This window comes from Haemorhous mexicanus, chromosome 6 (assembly GCF_027477595.1).
Source record: "Haemorhous mexicanus isolate bHaeMex1 chromosome 6, bHaeMex1.pri, whole genome shotgun sequence".
Classification (NCBI taxonomy): domain Eukaryota; kingdom Metazoa; phylum Chordata; class Aves; order Passeriformes; family Fringillidae; genus Haemorhous; species Haemorhous mexicanus.
The window spans coordinates 4598353-4626129 of record NC_082346.1 but is presented as its reverse complement, the minus strand read 5'-3'; the positions used below and the strand labels follow the sequence as shown (position 1 = coordinate 4626129).

The 27777-nt window shown below is 42.9% G+C and overlaps 1 long non-coding RNA gene across 4 annotated transcripts; it reads right to left on the bottom strand.

Annotated features, from left to right (window-relative positions):
* Positions 1-276: 276 nt before the first annotated feature.
* On the bottom strand, positions 277-27516 carry LOC132328476 (uncharacterized). Of its 4 annotated transcripts, none has more exons than XR_009486780.1 (5): positions 27201-27516; positions 26989-27099; positions 19101-19278; positions 9836-10007; positions 277-517 (listed from the first exon to the last, which is right to left on the bottom strand). It is a non-coding gene; the product is annotated as an uncharacterized LOC132328476 (long non-coding RNA). The 4 variants fall into 4 exon arrangements; XR_009486781.1 differs by lacking the exon at positions 277-517 and adding an exon at positions 532-1162; XR_009486779.1 differs by lacking the exon at positions 277-517 and adding an exon at positions 3088-4112.
* Positions 27517-27777: the final 261 nt, after the last annotated feature.

Here is a 27777-nt window from a genome sequence, read left to right as displayed (position 1 = left end):
CAGGGGAGCACGCCAGGAGGTTCCTTTTGCTGGGAATGCAGAGTTTTCCCTGTGGGGAATGGGGGCTGGCAGCTGCACACCTGCCTCCTCTGCAGCCTCCCAAGTGCTTCCCCAGATGGGAGAGTTTGCTGTGGATGGCCCACAGTGCTCTGAGCTGCTTCCTGAGCCCTGTGGCTGCTGTCAGGGGAAGAAACAGCATGTGAAACATGGCATGGTTTCATCTCACTGAAAGGAAGCAGACAGCACAGTGGATAAAATAATGCTACAGCCCCCATGTGTGGCTCAGTACCGGTGCTTAGAAGCTTTATTCAAATCCTGTGGACCCACAACAAGCACACAGAGCAGAGTGTTAAATGCTCCTAAACTACCTTGCAATGAATTCCCTGTGTTTGCCACCAGATTTTGCAGTCTCCATCACCATGGCATGAATCTAGCTGATGTAGTGCCTTGCTCCACATAACTTCTTGTTCCTGCAGCAGCTGGGCTGTTCTTTGGGCATTCTCCTTCCTCTTGGACTCTGAAGGACACATGTTAAAGAGCAAGAGAACATTGCTACAGCTTCACCCATGAAAGGCCACCAGACAGGACAGGAGTGGAGCCACACTCCTGTGTGGCTTCCAGGAGATCTGGCCCCAGAAAATGCCCTCAGCAGCCTCTGTCTCCAGTGCTTGGTGGGATTGAGGGATCCAGCCTTCCCGGCTCCCTGCCCTGTGGCCAGGTGTGGAGGCAGAGCCCAGGGAAAGGGTTCTTTCCTCTCCCACCCACCACTCTGGCTGGGCAGCTGAGCTGTTTGAGGCAGAATGTGTCTAGGATCCAGTGCCAGGACACTTCTCCTTCAAGTAAGAACCATCAGGGAGGTCAGGAAGCAGTCTTGCTTCCTAAAATGTTGGGAGGAGTTGATGGAGTTATTCAGTCACAAACCAATTAGAGCATTCAGCAGAATGTGAGGGTCTGGGATCCCCTTAGCAGGCCCAGTGTCTTTGAAGGTAAATCCTGAAAACAACCCTTTGCAAAGCACATAAATCATCCCAGGAAAAAGAGCAATGCCCAGGTCTCCTCCAGGACTCCAGTGAGCATTGCAAAGGCTTTCTTCTTCTCTTTCAGCTTTCCAGAATATGAATCCTTGGGCTAAATCCAGCATAAACCTCACCTGATCTGCAAGCTGGGAATGAACCAGAGTGACTGGTCAAATATGAAATTAGGAGTTCACTCCTTCCTCTTCCACCTCCTCTCCTCCCACCTTGTTTCCTAGAACTATTTAGTCTAGAACTTACTCCTAGAGCTATTTACCCGTGTTCTGCCACTGAGGGTCACTGCAGGAGCCGCACTGGGAATGCTCAACAAAACACCTCTGCTGCCCAAACTTCAGCAAGCCTCTTGCAAAGCATAAAAACAGCAATGCTTGTGCACCAGTGAGAGACAGGGAGAAAAAAATTGCCATACATTAAAAAAAACTTATTGCTGTCCAGTGGGCCTGAGGTGAGCAATGAGGAACCTGGAGGTTTGTCCTGCAGGGAGGAGGGAGCTGAACATCCACAGCATGCCTCCATACAGTCACAAAATGAAGTGAAGGGCACCCAAAGAGGGACATTCTGTCACCTCTTCACTTCTCCTTTGGTGAAGCCGCACATAACACAAAGTTAATTAAAGCCTCTATTCTGAGGAGAAAGGAATGTTCCATTTGGTAAATTTAGAAACAGCTGGTTAGTTTTATCCATTACTTTTGTGCTAACATCAGTTGAGCTCATTCAACTCTCTCTTTTTATGAAGCTGTCCTTCCTATGCTACCTGATAGCTACTAATTGCTGCAACTACATTTCTGAATTGCAAATTTTCTGCACTGATAAAAACTTTGATTGCCTGTCAGCTACACATAAGGAAAAGATCACCAGTGCTAAATGAGGTGTTCCACGCTTGGATAATAATGCCTAATGAATTATTCAAAAAAGAATGCTTGAATGAAGCAAACAATTTGAAGGGTTACTAGCAGCCGTAACAGTTCAACAGCCAAAAGAACAAAAGTATCATCCTGAAAATTACACTAATGATTAAAAAATGTGTATTAATTCTACATTTGGAGAAAAAAGAAATGCCAATCTGATTTTAAAGGTTAATCATTATTTTTTCACTAATGCTCTAATCTCTGGGAAAAACACCCTTTACCAATATTTTGGGAGATATAATATTATGACATAGCATATTTATATGATTTTCCAGGCATTAACCCTCTCTGCAAATTTCAAATTTCACAGTGGAGGAATCAAAATCCTGGTTTGAGAGCCTGTTACTGCCTACAAGATCCTTTCTGCTGCTTTAAATGGACCTGGGATCAGGCCCAGTTTGCAGCACAGCAGCATCACACTGGATGCCTTGGGGTCAGGCACCACTAAAGGTCCTCTCAAGAGAGCAACTGCTGAGCCACAGCGTGGCCTCAACCACACCAAAACACAGCCCAGAGTGTCCAAATGACTCCAGAATGGCTTTGCTGTGCAGAAGCCAAAATCTCACTGTTCTTGTGATGAAAGAATTGCTAAATGAAAAAGTGGGTGAAGGAAACAAGAGCCACACACTCAAATTATACTAAAGACAGCAGCTATATTCACATAACTGCTGTAATGTGTAACTCTTTCCATCCCAGTACTGATTGCACCTTAAAAAAATGTGGATGGTTTATTAAGGAGAGAAATATTTTCTCTAAATGCTCCTGGCTAAAATGAGAAGCACAAAAGAAAAAGAAATCCTTAACAAACCATGAGAATTTCACGGATGTCCAATGCTGACACATTTTCAGCTTTCATAAAAATATATTTCCAAGGCCAAAAGCGATAATTTAAGATGACAGACCCTTTCTGGTTGCCAAAAAGACAGGAAAAAAAAAACCTGAGAATTAAATCCTAAAGAACATCTCCTGCAAAATATTAGCCTTACATGAAATACACGAAAACCAGCAGCACAATGGCAGCACCACGTTGATCTGCTGTGCTGGTAAAACACTCCTGGCTGCTGTGTTTGGAGCTGAGCTAACACAAACACACCACCACAGCACAGAGGTCTCCCAGTGACAGCACAGCGTGGCCAGCACTGAGGAAGGGTTTGGAAAACAGCATTTATTAAAATGAAACCCAGTCAACCACTCAGCTACCTCCGCTGCAGTTTTGCAGCTATAAAGCCTTTGGTATTAGACACCAATTAGTGATTTTATTATAAAGATGTTCAATGTCAAGATAACACTTCTCCTTATTTCTGGCAGTGACACTGAATGGTGGATAGAAGAAATGACTTCAGGAAAGCATAGCTGACCATCTGCTTAGGCCTGCTCACTCACTGATGATTAATCCTTTCCCTCGAGGACAATGTCTCCATGTGTTTCTCTTGCTGTCTTTTTAATGTCACAAAAAGAGGTTGATAAACACAGTCAAGTCACAATTAAAAAACATTTTTACTGACCAGTTGCCACTGATGATGTTATTAGACAGTTTTAGTCACTCTTGTAACAATGTGTTTGGTGGTGTTGATGTGAAGTGGAGATGAAGTTCCTTTAATGTGCCTCCTACCTATTTTTACATTTAGGTGACATTTAAATGTTTACCTTGATGCAAACAAGCAGTCTGCAGGAGGCATGGGGAGAGGGTCATTTTTTACTCCACAAAAGCAAAAACTCTGGGGGACTGCAAGGCAACTGCTGTCCTTTGGCTGGGATGGGGGAGGAGGAGGAGGAAGAGGAGGAGCAAAAGACCCATCAGAAGTTGTGGGCTCAGGGATTGCAGGGTCTGTTCTGCAGAGCTCAGGAGTTCATACATTAAATTGTGACTCTGCAGGAATCCAACAAGCTGTGAAAGAGGAGGTAGCAAGGAGAGGCACAGAAAGTGGTCACTTGTGGAAGGCAGGTTTGACTTCTGGTTTCATTCCTCATGAAGAGGAATTTTCAAAAGCCCTGGGGTAACTTGGAAAAGCAGATCCCATTGACTTTTAAGCAATTAGACATATTTTTGAAATTCATGTAGATAATGAGAGAGCAAGCTCACAGCCCAGTCCAACCTGGTGGTGAAGTTGATGGCAATATTTGCTTTATGAAAGATAGTTCCAGTGCTTAAATAGATTTCCTGTGGGCACTGCAAAAAAAAAAAAAAAAAAAAAAAGAGAGAGAAAAATAAAAACAAAACACAAAGAAATAGGGGGAAAATAAAATGGTGGTTTATATAAGAAAAAGGTAGTGGCCTTGCAGTTTACCAGCTCAGAAGGAGCATTTCATGGGATGAGATATGATAAGGGAAGACAAGCAGGATCTCATAACCACTGGTGGACATAACAAAAAAACTGCCATGCCATGATCACACACCTTGTGTGGCACAGAGGAGATCCACTGGAGGATTATGACTGAGGAGGACAGGAGGTTGCAGAGGTGGATTCAGGAGATTTTGTCTGAAGTGTTTTCTGCAGGATGGCAGCAGGAATGGATTCTGAGAGCTTATTTCCTCATTAACCCAAAACATAGGTAATAAGGAAAAGGACAGGATTTTAAATGCTGAACCCATGAGAAAAAGTTGTTGCCTATAGATGATTTCTTTTAAAATCATCAGGATAGATATGCACCAATTTTCAGTGGAATTGAATAGATGCTTTACAAAGGGAGAAGAGGAATGACCCTTGAAGAGGCTCTCAAGGGATGGTTGCTGACATGGAAAACCATTTGCCCCAGTCAAATTTTTGGCTTTAATCTGAGATGAAGGGTCTAAGTCATTTAAGGGTGTTTCTGTTTACCCCTCAAGCTTCCTGGAGGCAAGAGAGAAGCTTCTGTGATCAATATTATCAAATGGCATGGGGAAGCACAGGGCATTACATACAAACATCCTTTCTTTTTCAAATGCTGGGGACATCTCATCTACTAAATAACAAGGCACTTTCCTCATCATAACCTACAAGAGGTCAAACAGACCAACCCAGTAGAATGGTACAGGATAAAAAGTCTGATTTCTGGTTTGTTAGAGTTCTTAGGAAATGGAAATTAGGCAGTAGGTGGCACCTTGAGCAAAATTTTGAAGGTGGATTACCACAACAGATCTAAGCAAGTATCAGCAGGTAACAATATCTAAAATTTAATTGAAAGATTTCCTCCTCAAAAAAATTCCTATGCCTAATACAGAAGTTACTCCAGTGGACTTGGACAGAGCCTTTGTAGAGCTGGATGTGAGAGGCAAATTCATCAATTCCCAACTTCTGATTCATGTATCATCCCTCTTAAAAAATGCCATACCTCCTCACTTTGGGACATTTTGCAGTGACAATGGATCCACTATCTTTTTAAATTTCCTATCCCCACATTTCCTTTCACTTAAAAAAATCTTTCACTCCAACAATTTTTAACAGAACAGTAGACAAGATTCTTTTTCTTCACAAAAAAAGGCTACCAATTTTTTTTCACCCCAGTAATAACTTCCAATTAAAATTTTACGGCCAAAAAGTTTTGTGACTTGAAACTTTGAAAGCCAAATTATTCAAGAATCTCAAGGAGATGGCTCAAATATTGAGCCACCAAGAGTGTTCAGACATTCACAAAAAAAGGCTTTTAGTTTAAATCAGCCTGCTAAGTTCAGGAGAGGTCCAATTTAAAATTAAATCCTAAGCAAATTGCACTGAAAATTGCAAAAGAAGGAAGGGATCTGGCCTGTGCTTTTGAGCTAGAAACCCATTGTTCACAAGATGTATTTTAAGAGTTGAATCAATGGCTGTTTTGTTTGCAATTGAATTCTGTCAGGGATAAATCCAGAGGAAAGTAAAATGTGCTACAAAGGTAAGCTTTTAAATTTCTTTCTCTTTGTGTCTTTGGTTTGTGAGATGTTTCCAAGTAATAAAAAGATGACTTGGTAAACAGAAAGTGTAACGTGATCCAAAAAAAGGGGCAATCCCTTGCCTTCAAGAAGGACAGCTCAGATGGCAAAAGAAATGAAGTAAAACATTAGGAGGATAGTGACAGATTTTCATAGAGACATTTCAAAATGTTGACATCCAAAGTAAATTCAAAGAGATTAAATGGCTTTGAGTAGTCAAGGGAAAAAAAAAAACACATAGATGTGTCATCAGCATAACACTGGGAGCTGGAACTCAAACCACCCTGATGGCTAAAATACAGAAGGAGAAGCACACACCACAGAAATAATAATACCACAGCACCCACCAGCAGCAACTGAAAGGACTAATTCTAAGAGGATGTTAATTTTAATGAGTGGCACAGTTCTGATTGTAATTCAGGTGTCAGCAAAGCTCTCCAGGTATCCTGTGCTCAGCTGGGCCCCTGTGGCTGTGGCACCCCCTCAGCTATTGTCAATTTGAGCACCCCAGGCTTCTCTACCCAAATGCCCCAACTTAGCCCTTCCTTAAAAAAAGCCCCAAACCAAAACAATCTTATTTTTCCCTTTCTCCTCTGTCACCTGGCAGCCCTGCTCATCTGCTTGGCCACCTCTCCTACAAATGTCTGAGTGTTTTTTCTGTGCCTGAAAGCCTTGACCCCTTTCTCTTCCTTCCATCCCACATTCCCATGGCCTTCTCCCAAGCACCAGCTTCTAATTCTCAGCAGGAAAGTGCCCACCACACCTGGCAAAATGAGCTGGAAACAGAAGCTAAGGCAGAAAAGTAGGGTCCAGCTTGACTTAAAGCAGTGAATTCCAAGATACACCACTGTAAGGTGAAAATAAAGTGTTGGAGTCACAGCAGCCACACAGGAGGATAACGAGAAGTGCTGGTGTTAACCCTGGAAGACCAAAACAAATCACAGTCACTGCCCTGGGCTGTTGGATCTGGGTTAAGTAATTAGCTCATCAGATCTCCCCAGATCCAGCTGTGTGCCTCAGACCTTAGCTAGGAATTGTTTTAAATCCACAGAGTGTGCACACTGTGAAAAGCCAGAGATGTAACCAAACCCACATCACCCATTTCACTTGAGTCTTGCTACACTGTCCTATGAAACACCTGTTTTCACTTCTCTTTACTGCACCAATAAAAGGATAAATTGGATGGTGTCACCAGGGTGGCTGCTCCAGCACATTTTAAAATTCAGCTGCTGCACTTTTTAAGCTCCAAGACTGGGGGACTTTTCTTCATGCATCCAGCTCACTCCTTTGGTTTTCATCCTAGCAAACCCATGAGGTATGGAGAGGAGATTTCAGAAAGCCTGAGAAACTGAGCAGCTGGAAAAACAAGGAATGAATGGGCAGGAGAAATACACTGCAACAGAGAGAAAATTAAATGCCAAAGCCAGCCCTTCCTGTTTTCAGCTTTTCCAGTGTTTCTCTCTCCTTGTGTACATTGCTCAGGACAGCCATCATCTAGTAAAGATTATTTTGTAAAATATTCTAGAGGGTCTTTATGTTTGTCATCCCTATATCAAGAACAATGTGCATTATTCCACATTCCTCAGTAATAAATTTAATTTGCCATGTGTCAGCTCAATTACTGAGCTGATCTAAGGCACGATGGATGTTTCTTGCCACTCACTTTGTGCTCAGTATGCATCATAATTTAGTATCATCAGCACATACAGTGCATTATGGTGGGCCTTTCTAGCTAGGTAATTTATTTAAAATAAAACTATGAAACCAGGTATTAATCACACTTAACTCTTCCCTTTTGGGGGGAACCCTCAGCACAGAAAATTCATTTTCTTTCTTGTATTTCTATGCCACGTCCTTCTCAGCCCCTGTTAGGTTTATCTTCAGAAGCAGCCTGTCATGTAGATCCTTATCAGAGATTTTCTGAAAACCTAGATAAAATATGTCATATGCACTGCAATTATCTACTTTATAACTCCTAAGCTCATTAAAGAGGTCAATTAGTCATTATTGCCTTTTTTAAAGCCCCTCTGGCAGCCTCAGGTTGGGCTTTGGCTCCTTAATGCAGGCACAGAGAGCGAGTGCTCCCAGGAGCCAGGAGCTCCTGCAGCCAGAGCCCAGCACCAGCACTTTTACAGAGAAAAAAGGAAGAAGAAAAAGAAACTAACTGCCCACTGTTCCACTCACATATTAAATATTGATGAAAAGGCTGAGAAAATAGAGCTGGAAATGTAGAGAAATCACATCTGAGTGAAGGAAAAAAAAAAAAACCAAACCCAAACCACGGGGAGAGCAGGAGGAAGGGAGGGGGGGGTGAGCACTGCAGAGCACTTTTGTAAGCAGAAGCTGAAATTAGCAGGGGGGGTGTCTATTTGCAAGCAGAACAAATACAATTAGATGGTCCCCCTGCTAATTTTGGCTTCTGGTTGCACAAGTGCACTGCAGGGCACACACCTTCCTTAGCATTTGCTCCTGTTCTGTGCTTTCCAGGTGAAGCAGCAAAGGAGCAGAGTCTCCATTTTGAGTGCTGACTGTAAGCACCTCAGCACTTCATCCTGGAAATAATCACACAGATTTTGGGGTGGTTATTGCTAAAAAAGCCTTCCTGGCAGCACTGCTTCTGCGTGGTGGATGAAGCAACACAGCCAAGCATCCAAAAAGTCTCATGGCTGTCTTCTTCTCCTTCTGCTGACTCAGTTTCTCTTGGGTCCCAGGCAGGACCCCACAGGTCATGTGGAGGTGGAGACACCCAGCTCAGAAATGTGTCCCAGCCCCAGCTGAATCTCCACCTAGGACCCTCTGCAGAGCATCTCTTCACTGCTGACCACGAACTGCTCACAACTCATCTCCTTGATGCTTTTGCTGCCACTGCCGTGGTGCAAATTGAAGGAGAGAAATGAAATGGAGTAAGAGAATGAGAGGAGGCTATCCCTGCCTCCATCTCATTATCTCTGCTGAAAAAAATGAGTAGTCATGGCAGTGAGAAACAAAATCTCTGAGGAGTGCTACTCCAGGCAGAGAAAGCAGTGTTGGAGGGAAGGAGAGCATTAATATGTGCTTTTCAACCAACTGCATTTCAATTTACTGCTGGACTCTACCTCTCTTTTATTAATTTAGGACTGTTTCCAGTTTATTCTGTAGTTTGTGCTCTACATTTCACCAGATTAGTCTATTTTCTTTTTCCTTAGTTTTGTTTGGCAGTGTTTCATACAATCCAATTTCCTTCTCTTTGCAAGTTTGCTTTATCTATATTTCACAGTTGCAATCTGGGCTGTCCACCTTCTTATTCCTGTGGGATATCTGCTAAAACTGCACGTGAACTCCTTTTTTCTGTGATCCCTTCAAAGCTGGCTCACCTGAAATAACAAATTGCTGTCTTGTGACTGTCAATTATTAGTTCTGGCTTATGAGTTTTGATCTCTAAGCAGGTAATTTAATGTGTAACCTTATAGTTCCTCACAGCCCAGGACTCTATCTAAAGTCCATTTTGGCATTGCCTTCTCAGCTATTAATTGCAACCCAGCTGAGCTGTGCATGTATGAGAATGAAGCAATACTTTGATGAATAAACCTCTGCATCATTTCCTAATACACACATTTTAAGGGCATCCAGCTAATGAGGACAGCTGAGGGAGGTCACACACACCACACTGTTTGAGAGAATATCTTTTTGTATTTACTAGGATTCAGGTAAAAAAATAGAACAGAATGGATATTTTTGTAGACTAAGCCAATCTTGCCCAGGTAAGAGTTACTGCTATGACAGGTAAGAGTTATTAATATCTTTGTATCTGCAGCATACTGAGTTCATTTTATTTTGTGCCCAGTTTATGTGCCCTGATCCTCCTGTATCATCCATGCCAGTGGAACTTTATGTCCATGCTGAATTCTTTGAAAGGCAGGAATATTTCCATTTGCAGCCAGTCAAACATACAAAGAGCTGAGTTATTCTAGCAACAAATACTCAGACCTTTTGCATTGCTTCCCAAATTAGACATATTGATTACTAACCTTGTTTCCAAATGACTCAATATGCACTGGATATACTTGTGCTAGAATTCCTGATGGCTTGAAAAGCTGATGGAGCTGAAATTTATTAACCTAAAGGAGTCTAAAATAACAAAATGCAAAGAAAAGCTTCATCCTGAAGAAAGGCTGGAGTACAGACAGCTCTTCGCATCTCCTGTAAGAGACAAATGTGAACAAACAGTTACAAAAGTAAGTGATAATAAATATCTTCATGATACTGAGAAAATGGGATGAGAAATTAGGGGGTTTTGCCTTACAACTGAGAAGTCAGCACAGCAGCAGAGAAGTTAAATAATCTATGAATCTGACTACCTCAAACAGATGATGTTTTACTCTTCTTCATTCATTTATTTAAAAGTTCCCCTGGTTTTGAAGACTTGGTGTCTCTTTTTGGGGTGGATGTGGGAGTGTGTTAACACATTCCTCTGCTCAAGAACACCATCATGCAAATCTGCTCCTTATTGACAAATAACTGTGAAGGTATGGTGCTGTCACAAGGGTTTTCTGTGGTGATCACTGAGGAAACAATACAATTTCAAATTTTGCTCACACTCCTGGACCCTCTGTAGTAACTCTGGTTCCTGTGAAACAGGACCACCATGGATAAAAGCACTTGAAGACCATCACGCTGGACTACAACTATTTCAAAATGTTCCAACACCCAGACCTTCAGACTTTCCAGCAGTTCTCAGAATCTCTGCAATGCTAAACCCACTAATTGTTCTGTGTCTGGGAACAAAACTCCTGTTATGCTCAGTAAAAGCCACCCTACTGCCAGGCAGCCCTTGCCAGGACCGTCGGCATTAAAGAAAAGTGCTACGTAGATTAAATGTGGGCTCACCTGCCAGGCAGCATATGTTTCACTCCTGTCAAACCCTAAGGATTGAGACAGATGCTCATCTCACCTCCTGCACCTTTTGGAGAGATCATGTCACGGCCCCCCCATCACCAGAATGCTTTTTTGTGAAACACAGCACCCTTTGTAACACAACCTGAGACTTGCTGCTAGAGGTTTTCTTCCACGTCAGCTGGTCTTGGCTATCTCAAGTTTTCCTAAAGTGACATGCTGGAATTCCCTCCACGCCTATCAACCTGGAGATCCTGGAGGTGCAGTGAATTGTAAACTTTCACAACTGATTTACATGTTCCAGGTTTTAATACCCTCTCAATTCTTAAAGGGATTAAGGAGGACAGTCTTTAGCTACATTTGACAGAGATTATTCCAGACATGGCCTATTTTTCGTGGTAGTCATTTATTGTACTTGGTAATTAGCTATATGGCCTTCTGCATTGATTTTTTTCCTTTCTGAATCTACTTTAGATCTCCTTCCTAAATGCTGGATATGGTGTTTAGTGACACCATTTTTGTTTATTCTGCAATCTGGCATTGCAGATCATTCATTCATTTCTTCACATGCTATTAACTGGCAAGGGATAATCTAAGGTCAGAAATAAAATGGGTTTGGCTGTCATAAGATGGATAAAAGCTCTGGAATGGCTGCCCAGTAATAGGAATACTGGAGGCCAAAAAAATTCAACTGTTTGTATTTTGTTTATTTTTTTTTTTAAGATGAAGCCTACCCAGTTGCTGAGAAGGTTTGTAAGACCTGACATATTCTCTCTGTTAATGAGGAAGTGGGTCCCAAAATACAAAATGTCTATTTCAGGCATTTGAGAGATGAGTGTGCACACACAGGATGATTCATCACCAAACAAAACATCCCAGCATTTTCTTGAGTGTGTACAAAACAAACAGAAAATTCATCACAGCTTGTTACTTATAAGCTTCCCTTTGAGCCTTGGGAAGGCTGGCTAACTTTGAACAGCACTGTTTCCATGGGGGAAATCTGGCTTCTAAAAAATTTAGGGGCACATGCAGCTGACTCCTGATGCACCACGTACTTGCAGTTTGCAAAGCTGCCCACATGAGCAATCAACCAGATCCTGCTTGATGATATTTTCCACAAAGATCATCCATCACGTCAGCTATGTGATGATTTGCCTACATACTTGCAGCCTTGCTGGTTTGCTAACCAAGCTAACTTTTCCCCAGGTTTTTTTACTTATCTGGAGACAGATTTCAGGAGGTTGCTCTCCCACACCATTCTGCTCTCCCACACCTTCTTCTTGCTGTTTCTGTCTCCCAGGTCTTCTGCTGCTCCTCTCCCCCAAATATGTCTCACTGCTGAAGCTCCTTCCTTCTCTGGTCCTGTGGTCCCTTTTTTGGATCATAGCAGGTGACAGAACTCAGTGCCTGCTCCCTTTTGTTGCACCCTTCACCTTCACCACACCTCTGATGTTACTGGAGAGGGCTGGGAGCTGCAGCAACCCAGAGGAATACCCTCCAAAACACAAGTCACTTCAGCAGAGGAGTCAAATGACATCCACAACATCTAGACTGCATCTGCAACCTTTGTGCTGAGCTCCTGTGCAGCACATGACAAATGCTATCAGCTCCAGGATGGGTGCCAAAATCCCTGGAGCAATTCAGCAAGGGACAAGCCCAGCCCCACATGCCCTGCTCTGCCGTGCCTCGTGCAGGGGGCGCTCAGAGTGCTAAGGCCACTTGAAAGGGAGCAGAAAAGCATTTCCCACCCTGTGTATCTGTGAGCAGAGCAGACACCAGGGTGTGACAGTCTGCAAAGAGCCCCCTGGGACTCACTGCACAGCACTGGGGAGGTGAAAGGCAAAGCCAAGCACAGAGGCAAGAGGAAGCACACAGCAGCCCAGAGCACAAGCATTCAAACAGATCAATATGCTGCTCTCCAGCAGCTCTGTTTTACACATCCCAAGCTCCAGTCATGGCCAGCAGAGATGTTTCTGCTGCTGTCACAGTGGCAGGGCAGCAGAACCTCTCAGAAGGTGTCGGGGCTGGGGCAGGGCTGGGTTTATGGGACACAGCAGAGCAGGTAAAGAGCCAGGAGGGACAGCCTGGTGAGTGCCTACATCTAACAGAAAGACAAACAGATGCTGCATCAGGTGGGGGCAGTGAAGCTGCCCCCTCATGTAATGACAGGTCTGGAAGCTGTTTGTATAACTCTTTATGTTCCCAAAGTTAGTTCTGTGTGCTAACACAGTGCATACATGTTCTTTTACAGGAGCCCAAGGAGTGTGGAAGGAGGCTCACCACTCTCAAAGCCTCACTGCAGTCTCAGTTTTGTTACTTACAACTATTTTAGGTATTCATTGCTGGAAGTGTGAGGAAACTGTGGAAGCTGAATTGAAAATTGCTGTGAAGATGTGACAATTACAGTAACACAATGAATTTGTAGGGTGGGCTACTCACAAAATGCCTCACACAATCAGATGCACAACAAAAATGTCTGAATGCATCTTGCCATGTGTCAGATAAAACCTGGAGCACCTATTTGGCATCAAACCCAGCTGCTTCTCCTTCAGCATCCATCCCTCTTGCAATGGCTTTAGAGAGAACAAGACACAGAAGCAGGGCAGAGAAAGAAGACAATGATAAAGATATGAAAAATGCTTGTTTAATTATGCTCCAGATTTTATCTCTGTTTCATATCAGCTCTCTCTTTCCCTTCCAAGAGAAATAACTGGCATATGCTTTATTTTGAAGGTAGATTGACCCACAAAAAAAAAAAAAAGAGAATTGGCCATGAATCCTGGCATTAATCTCCCTCCACAACAGCCTGTGACTGAGTCAGAGATATTACTCTCAAGTTCAAGTCTGAGCACTACCAAAAAGGATGTTATTCCCCAGCAGCAGTGTGCACTGTCTAGCAGGGATGCTGCAGAGCACAAGTGCTACAGAATTTTCTCTGACTCTTGCTTTCAACCTGTTAATTTAAAAACTCAAAGCCAAAAGGAGGATAAGGAAATGGCAACTGCTGTTCCTGTTTCCTTCTTATTTGCTCACTCACATCCTTCTCCTGTTCAGTCCATGACAGCACCTAAATGTTATCTTCCCCACTACAAGCACACTGCCTCACAAAAACCCTTCCCTGCATTAATTTGAGCTCATCTCTTTTACTCTCTTTGTACAAAACCTGTGGTTTCACTTTCACCTTCTCTGCTCTTGGGCCTTCTGCCTGCACACATCGAAATCTTCCTAAAGATCAGTTGGCATCTTTTTTTTTTCTGCTCTGAACTTGAGAGAGTCCTTAGCAGGCCACCCTAAATATTACATTCCCTAACATTCCCACATGCTCCTCACCCAGGGAATTGAACCAAGCTGCAGTGTCACTCTGCAGCCCAGCTGCTGAGCTCAGAGCAGGACTCCAGGTCCTCTGGAAGGTGAATTCCCACGATTTGTAACAGGTCTGCTCCCTGCCTCAGCTTCACCTGGGCAAAGCCCTGCACCCCAGCCTCTTCTCCAACAGGAGGAGGAATGATCCTGCACAGGAGCAACGTACCCAGAGCCACAGCTGCCTGACAGCTGAGGAAATGGTGCACTATTTAAACCTTGATTTAAAGCTTCAGGTTTTCAGCTCCCTTCAATGCTCTTCAAAGTTACCATGGAGCTTTTTACTCGGGTGGGGAGGCGGGGGAGGCTGACTTCACTTGCTCCCTGAGTTTTCCCAGCTCTCACTTCAGTTTCTGGACAGTTAGGATGAAGAGAGCAGCCACCTTAGGGGATGTGATGGAGAGCACACACCCAACAGCCTTCCCCCAGCAATCAGATATTGCATCCAGAACCAGAGAGTGCAGGGCTGATCCTAACAGATGCTCCTGTCTGCTCTGCTCTGGTGCTGAAGAGCATCTCCTCTTAAGATTTTATTTTGATTTTAAGATTTAGATTTTAAGATTTTCATCTCCTCTGAAGATTTTATGTTGTTCTCTTCAACAGAGCACCTGAGTGCTTTCCTCAGCCAAATCTCCCAGCTCACCACCTGCTTTCCCTGCAAACGCCTATGGAGATCTGAAGGCAGACTTGTGCCTGTTGTTGTAGCTATCACAATAATGCAGGTCTCAAATAATGCTGTTCCTATGCTGGACCTCTTTAATCAAGAAGCTTTCCTGAACCATTTCACTGAACTCCCTTCAGGAACAATACTTTCAGCACTGCAGATATTCAGTGTGATGGGCTGTGGGACTAGGTGGCAGAGGGAAACAGCTTCAGAAAAGAGACAAAGGTTCCTTCTGGCAAGTATTGGATGGAACCATTTCTGTACCTCGGGAGCTGACAGGACTACAACTTTTTCTTTCCTTTTATTTTTTTCCTTTTTCCCCTGTTTATTTGTTTACATAAATCTTATTTTCCCCAGTCATCTGAAAAAAAAAAAAAAAGAAAAGAAAAAATGAGGAAATAAAAAATGAAAAAAAGGAAATAAAAAAGGAAATAAAAAATGACTTTTTTTTTCTGGACAAATCTCCTTGAGCTATCACTTATCCCTTCCTTCAACGTCACACTTTGCTTAAGTGACTTCTCAGAACTAAGCCTATATGGAACTGACTGTAGTATTTTACCCTCACTGTGAAATATTCTTCACTTTTGTGACACCAACTAGTCTTGAAATGCTGTAAAAATGCTGACAGAAGAAATACCAGAGAAGGGTTTTAAAGAGCTTGTGAAGGATCGGTAGGTCCAGAGGTGTTTTTGCAGCATCAGAACAGCTAGGGGACATTTAAAACCAAACAGGAAAAAAATCCAGAGGCCACAGAGGATTTAGTGTGTTTGAGGGAGTCACCAACATGAAAGGTACCATATTTTGGTGGAGGCTGCAGGGGACAGGAGCTGATGGACAGGATGTCAGCCCTATAGGAGTAGCAGGGGGCTGGCAGTGCTGCTGGAACATGGGGAAAGCAATGAAATGAGAAAGGTAAATGAAGCGAAGTGCAGCATCAGGCAGAGGCCCCAACATCACAAACACAGTTGCAGTGTGCAGTCTCAGAGATCCCCTGAGTTTTACATTGAAGAGAAGTGACAAAATCATCAGGAGAGGAATGAGAATGACCAGCAGAAGCCTGAGGAGGAGCAGTGTGAGAAGGGAGTCAAAAACACTAAAGAGCTGCCTGAGGTTAGTGCTGCTGGACGATGATTTATGGAGGGATATATTCAAAACTGCCTCAAAGGTTAAATGTGAAGCTTGGACAAGAGAATGAGAGAAAAGAAAACCCTTGAGAGACCGAGATGCAAGCAAGAGATGCGGCATGCACGGCTCAGCCAGCACAAGAGCTCTAGAAAATGAATTCCTGAGCAGCAGCCCTTTGTTTGGCTCTCTTGAAGAGGCACTCCCAGTCATGCCTCTGTCATTTGAACCCTTATGGCTTCCACTGCTCTTATTTTAAGAGTCCTTAAAATAAGGCTGTGGAATATTCCCTAAAACCCCACCAGTCTTGCAGGTTTTCAATGGAAGCACCACTCCACATCTATGTGCACACACAGAGGTACACATGCACAAACAGACCAGGCTGCATTTTCTCCTGCTCACCAGAACTCTTCAAAATCCTTTTTAGCTGGGTTTTAAAGTTTTTCTTAGAAACCCAGATACAAATAAAGGTCATTTATGCCAACAGTGTCACTTTGGAGACCAAAGTTTTACCTCCCAAACAAAAGTCCCAGTAGAGCTATATTTATAAAACCCCCTTCTCATTTAGGCTTTTCCCACGTCTTTCCTGCCATTCCCTTTCCAAAGCAAGTGCCCCTAGGGTTCTTTCCTGGTCCCACACCCCTGGCTTCCCCTTTGCCTGTGTCCAGCTGCATGAAACAGAGCCTTGCCCACTGCTTGTGGCCCCTGAAGGGTGGAGTTTATGGCCAGCTCACTTCATTTTTCACCCTTGACAATTATGGGGCTTGTTCTGCTTTTAATTCAAATCATGCAGCCCTTTTTCACTTAGCTTTGTTTCATTTTTAATTACGACCTTAGGCTGAGGTGGTATAATTTTACTTTAAGAGATATGCCAGAACTCAGGTACTGACATCTCCAGGTTTCATAGAAATTGCAGGGATCATAGGAATTTAACCTGATAATTACCTCAATATTTCAAGTCAGACAATCACCATATAAAATAATTATGGGTTGTTGTTTTTCCAAATTCCCTTTGTGGGTTACTGTAGGTTAGAATATATGATGTTGGATAGATATAGAAACAGAGACAAAGAGGTACAATAAACCTAAATAGGGGATTATCCATGTATAAGGAATGTCAAAAGACAAAGAGAGGCACCTCTTTTAAATGCATAAAATAGCAAATACCACATTCCCAATTAAGGAATGGGAATGTTCAGATCAAGGATTCCTTTCCATGACCTCTTCAGCCACAGAAGTTTTTTTCCCTATGGGGCCTGCAAGGATTGGCACAAATGGGAGCAAAAGCACCCTTTGCACACTTCTTGCAGGAAACCTTCAAGAACTGGCCCTTATGTCACCCATACAAATTGTCTTTTACCAACAGAAGCCTCCTTAGCCAGCACTTCATCATGTCTCTTGGCACAACTGTGGTGATTTAAGTCATAGGCTGCTAATTCCTAACATCTTCTTACTTTAATTAAAAAACCAACCAAAGACAGACCAAAAGGGGAACATTTGTATACACTGCAAACTGGTTACATTTTGTGGGGTTTTCCCCCCCCCCCTTCAAATTTCCAATGCTTTTGTTATCTCTTGCACGTAAAGGTGCAAGGAAAAAAAAATTTACTTGGCTTGATTTCATTCATATTGATCCTTCTGGGTTCTCAGATATTATGATCCATGAAAAGTCTGGATTCATGCTTACTTCTACTCTTCATTAAGTCAGTTGTAGTTGAATTGCTGGTAGGGCAGGCTGCTGATACAGTAGGTGGGCATGCTGAATAAAATACATCCCACAGCTGTACCTGCTCTTGTCAGAGAGCCAACCTGCTTTATGCCAGTCTGTTCTCCACTGCTTCCTGGTCATAGCCCATCTGTTTCTGAATTTATAAAATGCTGAAGAACACAAATATCTCAACCTATTATAGGTAACATGCTTCAATTAAATTCTGATGGTGGAGATGTGCTTAGACTATCGTTGGTAATGTATCTCCTTCAAATATCCAAGTGAAATAGACACCCATCCCTGGATATTTCTGTGGAACTCAGAGGTTTTTCTGTGCAGTGGCTTCTACATATGGTGCACCTGGCCAATATTCTTGCACTTGCAAACAAAATTGAAAGAAAAAAAAAAAAAAAAAAACAAAACAAAAAAAAAAACCACCAAAAAACCAACCTGCCAAGGCAGAGTATGGAAGGTTACTAAGACAGATTAGATAAAAACCTACATAGAGGGAGAGGTTCCACAGTAGGAGCCCTCACAGGTGAAGCAAGCCAGACAGCTATTAACCTGAAGTTTTCCAGTAGCTTAAAGCAGTGCTTCACATTTCAGGCGGACTCAGAGATAACACAGAATGATAATGCACACAAAAAATGATGAAACTAATAAAAGTTTATCATATACATGTAATTTTTGCACTGGGGGTGAATCACTCAAATTTACAAGGTCATTTTCATAAAAACTATGATTTAAAGGAGCTCAACAGGCTGTCAATAACTGATTTAATAGGAACAAATTTTAAACAGAAAAAAAAGGTGAGGGATATACCCCCAGGAAATTTGCTGGGGATACCTACAGTACCTATGATTAAACTATCTGTCCTCTGGATGTCATCATTGCTCTTTTTATATGCTGTTGGTTAAAGATGTACTTTTGGAGAAGACAACCACAGTCCCAAGGAAGCTGGCTGGGGTGCATTATTTTTGGTGGCTCAGTGCATTTCCAGTTAGAACTAAACCCACAAGAGTGTGGGTCTGTATCATTACTATTTGTAATGAACCTTTTTCTATAATGCAGTGCAAAAACAACAACAACAAAAAAGACCCCCTGCATACATTGCATTTGATGTGAGCTCACATCTCTGCTTCAAGAAGCACTTTGTGCCTCTTCACTAAAAATTTCCATCTTTCCATATGTGCAGCTGAGACATAGCTGCCAGTCAGCAATAGTGTTTGCAGCACTTGCAAAAATCTTTGCTTTAACCTGGAACCAGAATTTAAGATTTCAAAATAAGGTTTCTCTGGCAAGGGAATACTCCATTAGCAGTGAGGCACCAGAGCAGAAAGGAAAAATACGGAGTACACCTCACTGTGACAAGGCTGACCCTGAGAGACTTGATGAACAGAACAATGTGTGGCCCTGCAGGTATTTACCATACTCCTACAAGATCTTTTAGAAGCTATTACAGCAAAACAGTGTAAGTAGAAGCAGATCTAGGCTGAATCATTCTCCCAGCATGAGGTATGAGGTGGAATTCAAATCTTCTTGGTACCTTTCAAGTCCAGATGAATCCAAAGCCAAGGAGGGGCTGCCTGTCCTGGAGCTGCTGGCAGGTGGTGCACCTGAGCTGGCCCCAGCCAGGTGGAAAGGAGATTGTCACCTTTGTCACCTCTTCTGTTCTTGAGCTCTGCCAAATGTTCATCAGCTGCTGTCAGCATCCCTCCAGAAACCTCATAGAAAAAAGTTCCATTTTAGCAGCATGGGACCACTCCACAAGGCTTGGAAATACAAGTGTGATGTCCTTTTCCCTTCTGCATGGCCACTGCACACAAAGTGGGTTTCCAGAGAGCTGCGTGGCACCAAATACCTCTCCAGCTTTCACAGAAGAATTATAATGGAGCTTTCAGAGAGATGATGCCCAAGGAGTACAAGCTGAAGCTCAAAATACTCATTCCCATCAGTAAACACTCCTCACCCACCAAATTGCCCAAGGCTGAATTTTCCAGAGGCGTGGGGATAGGTGCTCCATTCCCAGCTTTATCCAAAGTATCAGTCCACACAGATTTCAGCAAATCACTTGCACTCAGCGCTACAAAAAGAACCTAGACTGAGCTTGCAGGAAACAGAGCTCAAGTCAGCAAAGCAAGAGGCACCTCTATTCTGTTAGTTTGCTATGTGCCTCTGATTTTGGAAACACTCAGAAGCCTCATGCTGTTAGCAGGGCTGGGCAGCTCAGCAATTTCCTAATGCCTCAGCCCTAGGAGGATTGTTAAGTTCAACAGCCTTGTAGGTAGAGCAGAATGTGTTAGGTGAGCTAACTGGACAAATCTTTCAAAATGGGCCCTTACAATTTTTTTTTTTTTTTAAGGAAGAAGTGGAGGGTTCCCTCATTCTCAACGGCTACTGAAGTCTCAGGTTTTGGCTTTTATATTTTTCACATTCTGTGCTGCTTTAGTGGGTGGGTCTGGGCTTCACATGAGGGGATGGTGAGCTCTCTGCACAGAGCAGGGAGACAAAACAATTCCTGCTCCAGCTGGGCACCAAGGACAAATGATCCAAATCTCAGCCCCAAGAGCACAAACCCCGTGGGCTGGAGAGAGAAAAACAAGCAGTGTGGGACTGCCTGGGCTAAAGCTGGAATGGGACAATGAACTGCAAGGTGCAAATGGAGCAGAACTGATCCCAGGGAGAGACCCCGGGAGCGCTCGTGCATTTTGGGGCCATTTTGGTTCCTCTTGGGTGCAGCCCTGGCTGGGCTCTGGTGCTGCCCAAGGTGGGTCCATGGAGGAGATCCTTGGAATAAATCCCTGCTCTATTCTTTAGCTCTGTCCAGCCTCTGCTCTAGGGCAGCCTGCACAAGGCATCACTGTGGGGTAAAAAGTCAACTTCTGAGGGAAGAGCCCATTTCCAAGGATCCTTACTTCTCTATCAGGTGAAACTCAGCAGCAGGTGACAGAAGAGGAATAAATTCCACGGTGCTGGGGGGCTGTGTGTTTCTCAGCAGAGGCCAGCCAAAGCTCCTCCAGCTGCTTGCCACAGGCTCAGGACAGGAGCCAGCCCAGATCTGAACGTGGCAGAGCTGCACCAGCCCAGCATTGAGAGCCTCAAGCTTTGAGGAAGACTGATGTTTGGGCACAGCAGTGTGTCATTTCATGGCTTGTGGATCAGAGCTGGCCTGGCTTTCCTCTGGGGGACAGAGAGACTTTGCCCCTAGAGAAGCCTTGTATGCCCAAAGGGCTGTGCAAATATTGATGGGCTTATCTCAGAGCCAAGCCCCTTGGAGGATGTGTTCTTCATCTTCACCATGGCATCCTCTCCTGACCACCCAATACTTTCAGGGGAGCCGTGACAATTCATTTATCACACCCAGTTCACCATTTTGTAGTGAAGTACAAAGCAGAATTATTAAAAGATGTACTTTGGGATGATCATTGCATTGTTTTTAAGGATCCTCTGGAGATGTGAAAACATGGCCAGAAAAATAACCTTAATGTGCTGCCCCATTTCAACACTGGAGTTTTGCCTTGCATGTTAATGTGCATGTTTTCATGCTTCAGCTACACTAACTGTACTCCTTTCCTGTTTCTATTTATTTTGGAAGCAATATATGTTTACTAAATCAGTTGAAAAGTGTTAATGATCAGTTCATAGAATACTAATGTGGATTCAAATTACTTTCACATGAATCAGGACAAATTAAAAAATACTATTTGATCATAAACTGCTTCAAATCCATGTCCCAAGAACTCTAGTACCTTGAAATAAAGATTCCTTTCTTTCATTTTGTTAAGACCTCATTAGATAGTTAAATTGATCAAAAAGGTGTGGGGAAGAAAACACATGGATTATCCATGGTTGATGTAACAAAGAGAATGGATAAGCAAAGAGGAGGGTATCAAAACCAGTTGCTCCACGAGCAATTCCTCTTCCATGTGCCTGAGAAAGAAGAAGACAAGGAGTGGTGACATGGCTGCAGCCAGTCCTGACCCACAGCACAGCTCTGAGCCCTCAGATACAGGTGTGAAACCTGAAAACCTGCGTGGACACTGGGCCAAAACATTCCCAAGAGAAACTCTGATTGCATCCCAGAGCGTTCAGGCACACTCCAAAGACAATCTCATTTTTAGCAACATTTCAGTGTGATCCTGTCTTGATCTGAGCAAGGCTGTGTTTCAGAGCTGCCTTTCAAGTAAGTCTTGCAGTCTGGAGGTGGGAACTTTGTAGGGTTTTTCTCCTCTACTCTACTATGACATGCCCATGGCCATGCCTACTCCCAGGTGACAAGGAGCACACCAGCTCTGTGGTGCTGCTCTCACAGGAAAGCCTTTCCTCCCTCCATCTGTTAAAATCTGCCTTTCCCAGGCTCCCAGAAGCTGGAAGTGAACCTCTTAGTGCTTTATCACACAGGAAGTGATGTGCTGTCCTAGCAAAACCTTTCTTAGTTGGCTGCATCATGAGAATGCACATGGTGGGTGCTGGGCAAGTCAAACTAGCCTTGCTGAACAAATCAATATTGGAGGGTAACACCAGTTTTGGGAGGCAGATTGGAGCTGTACCAGGGCACTTGCTGGATCCCAGCACAGTGAAGATGCATGGGAAGAATTTAGCTCTACTCACCTTGTCCTTATTCATGATGGAAAAATTGTGGGCACAATATTTCCTTAACCATGGTTGTCCTGAATTGTGGTTTAAAATCCTAAGGCAGGGTGTCAGGCTGAGTTTGCCTCTTCCACTATTGTTTTGCAGAGACCAGGTAGAACATTCAGCTTCCTTTACTCTTCTATTTCTTCTTTTTTTTAAATAAAAAATGTACTTTATGATGGAAATTTTAAGCATGACAATTAAGACTCATTTAGGAGACTATCAGAATGAATAAGCTCTCCAGCCTGCTCTATTTCATTCAAGACAATTTTGTCTAAGTGATTTTTAACAAATTTAAAACATTGCCCAGATCTACTCTAGCTATGAGGCACTGGCAATCAAGTCAAGCACCATTGACTGTGAGAATAGTGAACTGTGTAAAATGACTTCTCAGCATTATGTAGTGCCACAGCACAATTTAAATAACACGTTCATTATTCAAGGTCTCATAATTCCTACATATAGAAAGGGATACAGGGAGCTGAGAGAGGCTTTCAAGTTAAATAAATAAGCAACCTGTATCATTACAACTGCACTGTGCATCCTTTAAATACCTGGTAGGTTGTTGGAAAGTCCTTTTGAAATGAAATCCAGTAATACAAGGTGCTAATTTCAGCTCAGAGATGCATATACAGACAGCTGTTACATACTGACTCTGCTTTTACAGGAAGGAACAGAGGATTTGAGAGAAATTCTGCTTTCTGGGGAGGAATCTCAGCCATTATTATTATGTTTGTGTACAAAAGGGCTTTTACACTTGTGATTACAGAAATCTAATATTAAAGTCATGCTCTTTTCTATAATTTAAATGCACGTAGGCATTTGTTTCTGCACAAGATGGAATATATTGCAGATATTATTGTCTTGATGTTCATATGCATTTAGAAGATTTTAAAGTGGAACTGTTGCAATCACGTTCTGACACTTCTGGTAGAAGCATGGTTGAAGAAGGGTATTCCACAGTTTTTTTACAGCACTCAAACCCACTCTCAGAATTTCCTGCAGCTCAATAATTTTCAATATATATACTTAGAATATATACTTTCAATATATACTTAGCTCAAAATACTTAGAGTAATGAGATTTACAAAACATAAATATGTGACCATTAGTATAGAAATAAAATGTACAGATATATTAACCTGAGCTGCTTCTAGGTAATTTTAAAATAAATGTACCAATTTAACATTTACTTATGTATTTTGTAAGGCAAATAAATTTGGCAAAAACTGCTTCTTCACTATGAGGGCAGTGAGACAATTAAGTGTGTTCCCTGGAGAGGCTGTGGCTGCCCCATCCCTGGAAGTGTTTAGGGCCAGGCTGGACGGGGCTCTGAGAAACCTGGGACAGTGGCAGCTGTCCCTGACAAGAGGAACTAGATCATCCTTAATGTCCCCTCAAACCCAAACCAGCCTATGAGTCTGTGACTCTATTCAGCAAAGACAATCACAAAAGAAAAAGGACAAGCAAGTTCCACCCTTCAATTCTTGCCAAAGCAAAAGAATTCCAGAAGTCTTTCCTACACCTGAGACTTGCCCACTTGGGACCTGTTACATGCATCTGCTGAATTTAATTTGTGAGTGAGAGATGAATTTATGCCATGCTGTTAAGTATCTCAGCAGAAAAAATGCCTTCTAATTTTCTGAGGCAAAATCTCTGTCTCTAGACAGAGCCAGGGCAGAGAGCTGTGCTCCCTCCTTAATGAGGAAGGGATGAGAAACCCTGTCCTCTCCTGACTGAAGCCAGAGCAAATCTTTCAGAAACCTGGCACTTCTGGGGCATTTCTGAGTTTACTGTTCACTGTTGGCCTCACAGAGCAGCCTTCCCAAAGGAAAACACAATTCCCCCCACCTCAGAACACACAGAAAGGTCCATGGGTTCCTTTTTCAGAGAGGTGCTGCCCAGACACCCACTTACCATCAGGGCAGGGATTGAAAGTATTCTTGAAGCTTTATAAAGCTTTGCTCTGCCATTTGCAATCTCTGTTGATACTCCAAGCTTTTCCCTTTGCCTTTTAGCCCCAGACATGGATATATAGGCTGCCTTCGTCACTCCCTGTGTTCCAGCAACTTCTCACTCCTATTTCCTGGGCCAGTCTGTAAACAGACAGACAGCTGTGCCTGCTGTGAACACAATCCCTCCCGAGTCACTCCACTGCCCTTTCCTAACTTCCTTCCTTTATTTCACAGCATCACACAAAATCTGCTCTGTATTTTTGCCTTGGTGCTGCTATCATGCCACATCTTAGATTGAAAGCATCCTCTCTTTCTTAATACTTCTCAAAGTTACAAAGAAGCTTTAAACCAGATTTTAGGCATTTCTCCCACTGGATTTCTTCCTTTCCATGCTGATCACTTCTCCATACACAATCCTTCCTGAATCCCTGTTCATGACTCAGGGGGAGATATTTCATATTTACCAGTGGGTAACAGCACACACAAACTCTCACCTACCCCAGGAGGCCTTGCAGTATCTTGTTATCATATTGTTTTACTTCAGGGTGGTGTTTGCTGGGTCCCCAGGATGAAGGGGGAATTGAGAATCTGACTCCATGTTCTTAGAAGGCTAATTTATTATTTTAGGTACTTATATTATATTAAAGAATGCTATACTGAAACTAAAGAATAGAGAAAGGGTATTTACAGAAGGTTACAAAGAATGATAATGAAAACTCTGACTGCTTCCAGAGCCCCAGCACAGCTGGCTGTGATTGGTCATTACGTCAAAACAATTCACATTAAACCAATGAAACAACCACCTGTTGGATAAACAATCTCCAACCACATTCCAAAGCAGCAAAACAGGGAGCAGAAGTCAGATAATTATTGTTTTCATTTTTCTCTGAGACTTCTCAACTTTCCAGGAGAAGAAACCCTGGTGAAGGGATTTTTCAGAAAATATGACAGTGACACTTGAGCACTTGAAAACAGGATCTGCCCTGCCAAACAGGTATTTATGCTTCACAGCACATCCTCATCCTCCTCTGAGTGCCCCTGGCACAGCTGAGCTGTGCAGCTGGATGCTGCTCCTCTGCACAGCCTGAGTCCCTTCAGTGGGAAAACTGGCTCTGAGAGTAGAGGAGATGCTCCCACAGATTCTGTGGAGCCCTACAGCCTGGCTGGCCAGGAGACCATGGTTACAGGCACACTGGAAAACACCTCCCAGCAGGGCACCAACACACCTCATTGCAGGTGTGTACTGGTGTTGCTGAGCTACTGCAGGAGGTTGGAGTGGATTTGGCATTTATCTGGCTACTAAAACCCCCACCAGACCATGGCATTGATTCAGAGAGCACATCCTGAGTGCCTGTGTCTCCTCTGCTGCCTCTGATCTCTTTTGGATAGCTAGCTGTGTGCATGAACACAACCCCACGGGTCAGACTCAAGTCCATCCCTGCCCTGCATCCTGTCTTTGGGCTCTTAGGAGGAGATTCTTAGAGGGCAAAAAACAGAAACAGGACGAATCAGAAATCCCTGTGTGGTATTTTTGGGGTCTTCTGTGGCAGAAAGGCAATGATGAATTTGATTTTATGTTTTCAGAAGGTTAATTTATTATTATATGATATTATATTATACTAAAGAATGCTATACTAAAACTATGCTAAAGAATAGAGAAAGGATACTTACAGAAGGCTTAACAAGATACTAATGAAAAACTTGTGCCTCTCTAGCACCTCAACACAGCTGGCTGTGATTGGTTATTAAGTAAAAACCAATTCACATGAAACCAATCAAACAATGACCGGTTGGTAAACAATGCCCAAACCACTTTCCAAAAGCAGCAAAACACAGGAGAAGCAAATCAGATAATTATTGCTTTCATTTTTCTCTGAGGCTTCTCAGCTTCCCAGGAGAAGAAATCTTAGCAAAGAAATTTTTCAAAAGATATGACAATGACATCCCTGTGTACACCCTCTCAGCTTCCAGCAATCAGCTGCTCAGGGCACTGCCACTGTACCATCATGTTTATAGTCCCCCATGGCCCTATCCTCAGTAATATATCTTATTTTTCTGAACTTGTAACATCCTGTGCAACGAGTTCCACAAAATAATTATGCCCTGCATGACAAAAGTTTGCTTTAAATTCCCTGTGTGATTATAACACTGGAACCCCCTTAGGTCCTGTATTGTCAGAAACAATGCATTAGTCACTCCCTAATCACTTTCTCCATGACACTCATTATTGTGCACATCTCAGTCTTTTCCTCTTTAGTGGATCCTCTGAAGGGTCTGGATTATTTACTCTCTCTCTCTGTTGTATTTCCTTATACCTCCCTAGTTTGACCCCTTTGGAACACAGAAATAACCAAATACAAGATGAGAATTGTGCCTAGCATAGATTTTGACAGTTTGATTTGACCAGCCTTGACTGTGAGTAAATTGTACTTAGCAAGTACACCACTAGGACAAAAATCCAAATAAAAATTAAAATATCATCGTCTAACAAATGGTAGTAGTAATAAGCAGACTGCTTTCTCAAGGAATAACGTGTAACAAAACAATAAAATAAACAGGTGGAATAAAACATAACAATACAGAAGATAATTTCCAAAGCTAAACAGGCAGTTCTCATCCCCAACATCTAGTGAAAGCTCCCTTGCTCTGGGGGGAAATTCTCCAAGTTTACCACTTCAGGGGAATGAAAATAAAGGGAAATGCAGAGTTGACTCTCGAGGTCTCTGTGATACAGCAGACAATTGCATCTGCTCTGCTATTGACCCCTTGAACAGGGTTTCAGAAAATCCATGCATTTAAGAAACACTACATGACAGCTTATTACTTCCCAGAACTGTCACTTACCTCTGGCTGCAAGTGACTCAGCTGAACAAATATCACCTCACACTTTATCCTGTATCCATTAGCAACAAGATTGGCTTCCTCATGCATGGTCAGCACAGCACTTCTTCTCTTCTGAAAGAGAATTTTTAAAAAGATAGGTTTAGGCTGAACAGCCCAATATTTTCATAAAACACTTCTTGAGGCAGCTGCACCTCTGGAGAGTTTCAAAGCACCTGTGTCAGGAGCTGGGCTCCTCAGCCTTTGCTTTGTCCTGGCAAACTCCTCTCTTCACTAAGAAAAAACACTGGGGAGTCACAGTTTGCTGTCAGGAGGCAAAATCCTAGCCAGGATGCCACAGCCTGTGGCCACCTCAGTCCCTGCCCAGCCTGGCTCTCACAAACCCTGTGTGATCATTGCAAACTGCCTTGCTTTTCTTACTTTTTCCCTGGTGAAACAAATTTTATTAAAAGTAAAAGAAAGGGCTTTGATGCAACAGCCAGTAATCAATTTAGCAACCAGTAACTGAGGTGACTTCACTGGGATCTGGAATTTTCTACTAAGTAAGAATAATTACCCTTAGTTCTTGCTTACAGAATCAAGCAAGCAGGTCCTTGTCTGGTGCACGGAACCTGTGCAAGCGACAGAGATCCAGAAAAGCTGCCAATAATTATGCAAGAACAGAGTCCCACATAACCTGCCCCTGCTCTTTCCTTTGATCTTTTGAGTCAGTGGATATTTGGATGTTCCTCGAGGAAACACTGATTTGCCAAGGCTCTTCTGTTATCATTAAAAAAACAACAAACAGGTTGA